This window comes from Oratosquilla oratoria, chromosome 21, assembly GCF_046742065.1.
Source record: "Oratosquilla oratoria isolate Oo_2021 chromosome 21, ASM4674206v1, whole genome shotgun sequence".
In the NCBI taxonomy this organism is placed as follows: domain Eukaryota; kingdom Metazoa; phylum Arthropoda; class Malacostraca; order Stomatopoda; family Squillidae; genus Oratosquilla; species Oratosquilla oratoria.
This window is the reverse complement of record NC_134797.1, coordinates 3,946,764-3,954,925: the sequence shown is the minus strand read 5'-3', so window position 1 is coordinate 3,954,925 and position 8,162 is coordinate 3,946,764.

The window sequence follows — 8,162 nt, the reverse complement described above, 5'->3', positions numbered from 1 at the left end:
AGTGGGAACATTGGGCCCTGGGGGAGGCCGGGTAAATGCAGGTATGGGCACCTGTGTCTTCTTAAGCCTATCAGAATGCAGAACCTCACTAAGTCCCTGAGATGGGTAAAAAACCATGAACTTATTGGGATGAAGCCTCTGCGTCACCAGAAAAGGACCAGTAAATTTGTTGTTTAGCTTAGACTGGCGCTCAGGCATTTGTTTAAATACATGATCACCCACTTGGATGGAAACAGGTGTAGCCTTACTATGTTGTTTCTTTATCATGTTTGATCTAGAATCCTGAAGTTTCCTTTTGACAGAATCATAAATGGTATGCAGTGTATGACACTGAAGTTGACTGTAATCTTCAGAATTGTAGAGAGGATGAATAGGACTATCCAAAAGATCATACGGAGCCTCTTCTCAGAACCACAACTAACATAATGAGGTGTCTTTCCCATTGCTACATTGATAGTGCTATTAATGTAGGCACTGACATGGGGTAGCCAGTCTTCCCAAGTTTCCTGCAGATCACTAGCAATGTACCTTAGGATGTCAAGTATTTTCCTATTTGTCCTCTCCACCAGACCATTAGAGGAGGGATGATAATAAGTTACAAAAGTCTGGGTGATGTTGTATTGTTTACAAATGTTGGCAATGGCCTCGTTTCTAAACTCAGTCCCATTGTTGCTAAGCAACACTGAAGGAGTAATTTAAGGACAGAAAACATTGGAAACTAGAGCATGAGCAACAACTGGAGCAGATTTATTATGCAAGAGAGCCAATATCACAAAACAGCTAAAGTGATCAACCCATACAAGAATGTACACTGACCCTTGAATGCTACGGGGCAATTGCAACAGATCAATTGCTAGTGTTGAAGGGGCGAGGAGTAGGATACTCTAGAATAGGAGCAGTGTGAATAGAACCTTTGTTCTCAACACAAGACTTGCACTGAGCTACATGAGTGGCAATATCTAAACGCCTTCTAGGCCAATAATAATTCTTGTGAGCCACAGCCACAGTTTTGTCACAACCTGGGTGACCAGCTTGAGGGGAATCATGAGCAAGAGATAAAACAACAAGGACTAGGGATTCAGGGATCACTAACTGTGCCACATCTTGCTCAAACACTTTCAAGTTACGAGTGAGAACACTGTCTTGCAAGGGGAATTGAGACGGGTACAGGCAATTTTGGCAAGGTAGCATCATCACCAGATTCTAAGGTGTAAATGAAAGTGAATCAGCAACATTGCACGTCCCGGAATATGCTTAAGGACTGGATTGAACTCCTCAATAGTAAGAAACCATCTGGCTTAGCAGCCTGAAAGATTTTTGTCCTTGAAAAGTTGTGCGACAGCAATGTGATCTGTGTAAACTGTGATGGGATAGCCAAAGATGTCACGAAAATGCTTTAGAGCCCACGGCTAAAGCTCGCAGATGTGTAATAGAGTAGCGAGACTCAGCATGATTGAGTTTGCGGCTAACATATGCAATGATATGTGAACAACGACCATCTACTTACTACATTAGGACAGCTCCAGTACCTAGACCAGAGGCATCAGTGCAAATTATAAAAAGAAGATTATAATCTGGGAATGCCAACACAGGCACCTGAGTAAGTGCCTGCTTCAAGGAGTCAAAACTTTTCTGTTGAGCATCATGCCACTGGAAGGAAACACCCTTTCTAAGGAGACAAGAGGTGATGCAATGGAAGCAAAGTCTTTCACAAAAGTACAATAGTATCCTGCCAATCTTACGAAAGAACATACTTGGTCAACTGTCTTAGGTGTAGGAAAATTTCTAACAGCTTTGATCTTATCATCTGTAGTATGAATGCCATCTCTGTCTACCAAATCACCTAAGAACTGGATGCCGGACTTCAAAAATGAACATTTGAGTAAATTGAGCTTCAACCCAGCTTCAGCAAAACGTTGTAAGGTTAAGGACAACTTATGGGAGTGACTTTCCACATTCTTGGAAACTAGAATCAAGTCATCCAGTAAACAAAAAGTCCATTACCCACTAGTCCATGAAAAATTGAGTTAATAAGGTGCTGGCATGTTAAAGGAGCATTCCACAAACCCATAGAGCAATGGAGTCTTTCATAATGACCTGACGGAGTCGAGAGGGCCGTGATCTTACAAGACTTTTCTTCCAAAGGAATCTGCCAAAAGCCAACCTTTAGGGCCAAGGTTGTTACCATTTCCTATGAACTGAAGAAAATCACTCAACACAGGCAAAGGGTAATGATCTGGAACTGTGATATCGTTGACACGCCTATAATCCACAACAGGGCGGAATGATCTGTTCTTCTTGGGCACAAGAAGGAGCGGAAAGTTCCACTCGGAACGAGACTCTTAGATGACACCATCACTCAACAACTTGTCAACTAGCTTCTGGGCTACAAGTCTACTAGAATGAGGCAACCTGTAAGAAGGTACTTTGACTAGAAACATCTCTGATTTAAGATCAATGTTATGGACAACACGATCCGTAACTCCCTGTTGTTCCCCAGGTAAGGCCAGAGCTTGACGATGTGTCACTAACAGTTCAATGAGATAGTCTTTTACTTCAGGAAAATCAATGTTACCTACATATGTTGCATACTGAGAGGCTAAATTAGCTGTGTCACTTGCATGTGTAGATGACTAAATAAAAGTTACTATGATGGGATGTGAGTCCAGGACAGTGTCAACATCAACATCAAAAGAACCCAAATTAATACCAGAAGAGTGTGTGATGGGAGCACCAGTAACGTTAGTTATCAGGGCCATGATAATATGGTTCTCATGAACAGTGGAAAGAGTACCCTTCAATGCAAGATATCTAACACGAACACACTCAGGTTGAGATAAGACATCAGAACCAATTGGAGTATCTGAAATGATCAACGGGACTTGAACTGCACTAGAAGGGCCAATATAGTGCTCGCCTACAACAGCAGCAGCACAAGTACAGGAGGGCTTAAGTTTTGAACCCTTGGAAGATAACTGCCTGGCCAGACCATGCACAGAAGGTGAGCTATGTATAGCAACTGGCCTGTCCATTGCAGAAATGACATTGTTGTTGAAAGTAACTATATGGTGCCAAGGGGATATATCTATGGCACGAGTTGCTAAGTATCAAAGCCTAAGGACCCAGTCACACCAAGCTCACAACCTGTTTATGACCACCGGCCACCAAGTGGTTGCCAGCCAGTTGCAGGTATTCTTTGGAAGTTGCTGGTAGTGTAATAAGATAGATAGATCAATAGAGATATATTACAACACACACTGAATAGTCGCCAGTACATAGATTTTCATCTTACCAACCACATTAACTTTTTTTCATTTCAATTCCTTGCATAGGTTTTGTGTTGCCGACCAATCACTTGATTTTTGGTCAAAGGTGGTCGGAAACAGGTCGTAAGCTTGGTGTGACTGGGGCTTTAGAGACAATCACATGTAAGTATGAAATCAGAAACTACCACTAAGTTAACATGAAACACTTCACCATGGGAAGAAAATCTTAAGGGAATGCAAATAGATCCAAGAATAGACAGGGGAGAGCCTTGTACAGCTTGCAAAGCACTACAAGGTAACAATTGTACAATGTACAAATCCTTGAGAGCAGAATATGCTTTACCTATAATACTACATTCTACCCCAGTGTCTACCACTATGGAGATAGGTAACGGGTCCATATAACACTGAAAGGTAAGGAGTTGGGAAGAGACAGCAGCCACTAAAGGTATGATCTTGGATTGGTCACTGTTGGCCAGTCTTTGGGATTTTTACATGGGCACTTGTGAAAATGGGAATGAGTATGCCTGGGGAATAAACTATTTTTTGCTATAAGCTTCAAAATCTTGGAACACTGCTCAGAAGAATGACTACACTGTCCATGGACAAGACAGTAGCTAGATTGAGGCTGAAATGACATTCTTGAAAAGTCATGTGTGATACTAGAGGAGTAATTAGTGAAACATCTATGTACTGGGGCCTGCTTAGAATTTTGCTCATGATGCTTATGAAGAAAACAGAAAACACTAGAATGACCTATTTTGTTACAATATGTGCATGTAAGCATGGTAGATACATGTGGAGATGAAGAAGTGTTCTGCGTCGGTGTCGAAGAGAGGTGATAGAGGAATAGGAACCTTCAGAGTCTGCTGTCAATGACTAGGAAGTACAGGATCTAGCAAGGCACAATGAGGTAGTTCTTTTGAGTTTTTAGAAAGCTTTGTTGCAAATGTTGGTAAAGACTCATCTGTCTGATAACTAAGAGCAGAGGCAATCCTTCGCTCATACGAAGCAAGGAATAAAATGTTGAATAGGTACTCTAAAACAAGTCGGAGTCTATCTAATGTAATAGAATTTTGATCTACCCACTTTGAATGTATCAATGAATCTAATGCTTCAGAGGCCACCATACTGGCTCTAGTCTGAGCACACATAAATTCTTAAGTGCCTATAGAGGAAGAGAGTACATCAGCCAACCTGAAGCACCACCGAAAATTATCACCTACCAGGTTTACATCAAACATTTTAAGAAAATTCTCCCTGAATGTGGCATGATCATTGTTTAAAGCTCTAGGGTTGACACATGAAGCTGACATCATCTCAAAGGCTAGTGAGTTAGGTACAAGTTGAAACCTTACAAAAGAAATTTTACTGACCCTGTGGTAATGTTAGCGTTGATACTATCCTCACATTGTCGAATAAATGCAGATGCTGAATAATTAGGATCCACACCTAAGAATTTTACAATGGAGGGGTCCTGGTGAAATAGTGGGAGAAACCATGGAGGTGACTTGTTGATCATCTGAAGAATTATGAAAGGTGTAGAAATCCTTGATAGAGACAACTTACTAAATTGGGATAAGAGAAACACAAGAGGACATGAAAAGAAATTAAAAAAGGACAGTTATAGAAGAGACAAGAAAAGAAAAAAACAGCTTTCCCCACAGAGTGGTGGATGTATGGAACAAACTAGACAAAACAATAGTGTGTGCAAAAACAATATAAGAATTTAAGAGCAAATTAGATATGGTGAGATACAGAGACGGGACACCATGAGCATAGCTCCCCTTCCCATAAGATACAACTAGGTAAATACAAATATAAGGAGGATTAGAAAAACTTGAATTTCCCCTCACCAGAAGAGGCAGAATTAACTGTATTCAGATCAGTAAAAAGAGTGAACAATTTTGACAGAAAAATTCTCTTAGTTTAGGATGGAAGGACAACAGGAATATATAATGTGAGCTCTCTACATTTGAATTAGTGAAGGAAACTCAGGCCGAGTTCTTGGCTTTAATGTTTCAGTTGAGGGTCTACTCTGTTCTCTTACAGCTCAGAGGGTTGCCAGACATATATTATACATATATACAAAGGTTGCCAATTGGAAGAATAATTAATTGGAAGGCTGGGTCGTGTCGGCTGAGATGTCAGCTGATGCAGGTGGCTGATCCGAGAGACAGCTGCAGCTATTGTTCTTGACCTAAGCACCCAGAATCTTTTGTAATCAAAATGGGCATTGTCAAGAAGGGTCGGTTAGTTTGGTCGAGAAGTCCCTAGGGATATTCGTAGCTTTTGTCAAAATCACATCTTGTAGCATATGTGTGTGTGTGTGCACACCAGTCATCAAAGGTGTTCCATATGTTGAATACAACAGGTTATATTAAAAAAAAAAAAAAAAAAGCCTCACTTCCCACTTCCTTCCACTCTCACTTACCAACTCCAAACCCCTACCCATCACCTTTGCATTTAACTTCCCCACCAACCTATCCATATCTGGGGTATTGGCTGCATGTTATTGTGGCAAAGAAGCATGCACCTGATACTTTAGGGTCTATATGGGGCGCCCTTACAGAACAGAGCCACACATCATTTTGTCTGTGATAGAGGAAGACATTGTTCACATAGAAATGATGACATTTTTATTATACAGCGACTGTCCCTCCATTATGCTGTCCCCCAAACTCTTGTTGGTGTCCTGTATCATTTCTCTGAATATTCATTTCCTTTTTTCGCCTACCCTGTGGTGGGGGATAGAATGCTTGAGTTGTAAGAGGCGAGAAAAACGGGATGGGGATTGGGAATAGGCATCCTTCTCCCTGTAGCCCCACAAGGAACATTCCTAAAAAATGTAAAGGTATAAGAGGGTCTAGGAGTTTTCCAACCAGTACCCTAAGGTTTCGGTCTTTTAATGTGCGTGGATGTAGTACAGATGAGAGTAAAAGGGAAGAGATAGGCAGTATGTTTGTGAAAAGAAAGATGGATGTGTTGGCTTTGAGTGAAACTAAGTTGAAAGGGAGGGGCAAGTGTGAGTTTGGGAGTGTAGTTGGGAGGTTCTCAGGAGTGAAAAGAGGGTGAGGAAGAGAAGGGGTGGCTATACTAGTAAGTGAAGAGGTAGGTAAATGTGTAGTGGAGTGGAAGGTTTCTTCAAGGTTAATGTGGATGAAGGTGAAACTGGGAAAGGAGATGTGGGCTTTTGTAAGTGCATATGGGCCTGGTAGTGAGTAGAGTGTAGAAGAAAGGGAGGCTTTTTGGATGAGATGAGTGCATAGAGGGATTAGGGAAAAACATCAATGTAGTAGTACTGAAAGACCTTAATGCTAGGGTAGGAAAGGAACCAGTAAACAGAGTGGTTGGGAAATGTGGAGTTCCAGGAAAGAATCGTAGTGGAGGGTTGATCGTGGAGATGTGTCTAGAAAGAGAGTTACTGATGGCAAATACAGTGTTTAGGAAGAAAGTCAAGCATAAGTACACATGGGAGGGGGTGGTGGATGGAAGGGTGGTAGATAGAGCATTAATGGACTATGTAGTGGTAGATAGGAGTATAATAGGAGTTAAGGATGTACACGTTCTTAGGGGAAGAGAGTGGGGGAATATCAGATCATTTTCTGATGGAAGGTAAGTTGAGAGTGGAGGATAGATGGAGAAAGAGGAAAAGGACAAAAGGTAGGGAGGTGCTAAGAGTGAACAACTTAAATAAGAAAGAAAAGGAGAAGGAGTATAAGAAGCTGAGAGAGGAGTGGGAGGGTGTGAAGTATAGGGTAGAACTAGGAGTGGAGGAGGAATGGGTTGGTTCAAGGAGGGAGTCACAAGGTGTGCAAAGATGGTGTGTGGAACAAGGAGGACAGAAAGAAATAGAAGGAAGGGTAGGGAGTGGTGGGATGAGGAAGCAAAGAAGGTTGTAGAAGAGAAGAAGCAAGCTTTCACAGATTGGTTACAAAATAGGAAGAGGGAATCATATGAGAGGTACGAAGAAAAAAGAAGAGAAGTAAAGCACAAGGTAAAGGAGGCAAAGAGGAGAGCAGACGTGAAATGGGGTAAGAGTATGACAGAACATTTTGAAAGTAATAAAAAGATGTTTTGGAAAGAAATTAAGAGAGGGAGAGGAGGTAAATCAAGTAGAGAAGAAAAGGTAAAAGGTGCAGATGGAGAGATGATAATGGAAGAAAAGGCAGTATGAGGAAGATGGGCGGAGTATTTTAGGGAGTTGCTAAAGGTGAAGAAGGATAGGGAGGGAAAGGTAGTTGCAGTGGGAAGTGCTAAGAAAATGACGGTGATGAGTGAGGAAAATGGAGGAGAAATAAGGATGAAGTGCAGGCAGTTGTTAAGATAAGAGCAGGTAAGGGACCTGGTCTGGATGGATGTCATGCAGAATGTCTGAAAAAAGGAGGTACAGTGATGGTGGACTGGCTGGTGAGGTTATTTAATGTTTGTTTAAGAAGGAGTAGAGTGACGGAGGACTGGAGGAGTGCCTGTATAGTTCCACTTTACAGGGGAAAAGGGGGACAAGTGTGAGTGCAGTAGTTTCAGAGGGATTAGCTTGTTAACCTCTTCACTCCAGGGCACATTGCACGTCTGGCAGCATTAGCTGCCCGACGTGCGATGTTGCGTCATAATAATCGCATTATAAAAAATAAAGTCAGTGCTCAATTGTTCATTCTCTTTCACCTGTGTATTTTGATAACCATAGAAAATATGATGAAGCCAGTTTAAAGAGAATGGAGGTTACGTGGGTAGGACTACAATAAATATGATCAAGATGCCGACGTCGGCATCATCGAGTACCCACTTGCTCCTCATGCCACCTACGTAGGCGTCACCGTATGGAAGTGGTTAAGTGTAGTTAGGAAGGGTTATGGAAGGGTCTTGATTGAGAGGATTAGGAGAGGAACAGAGGAA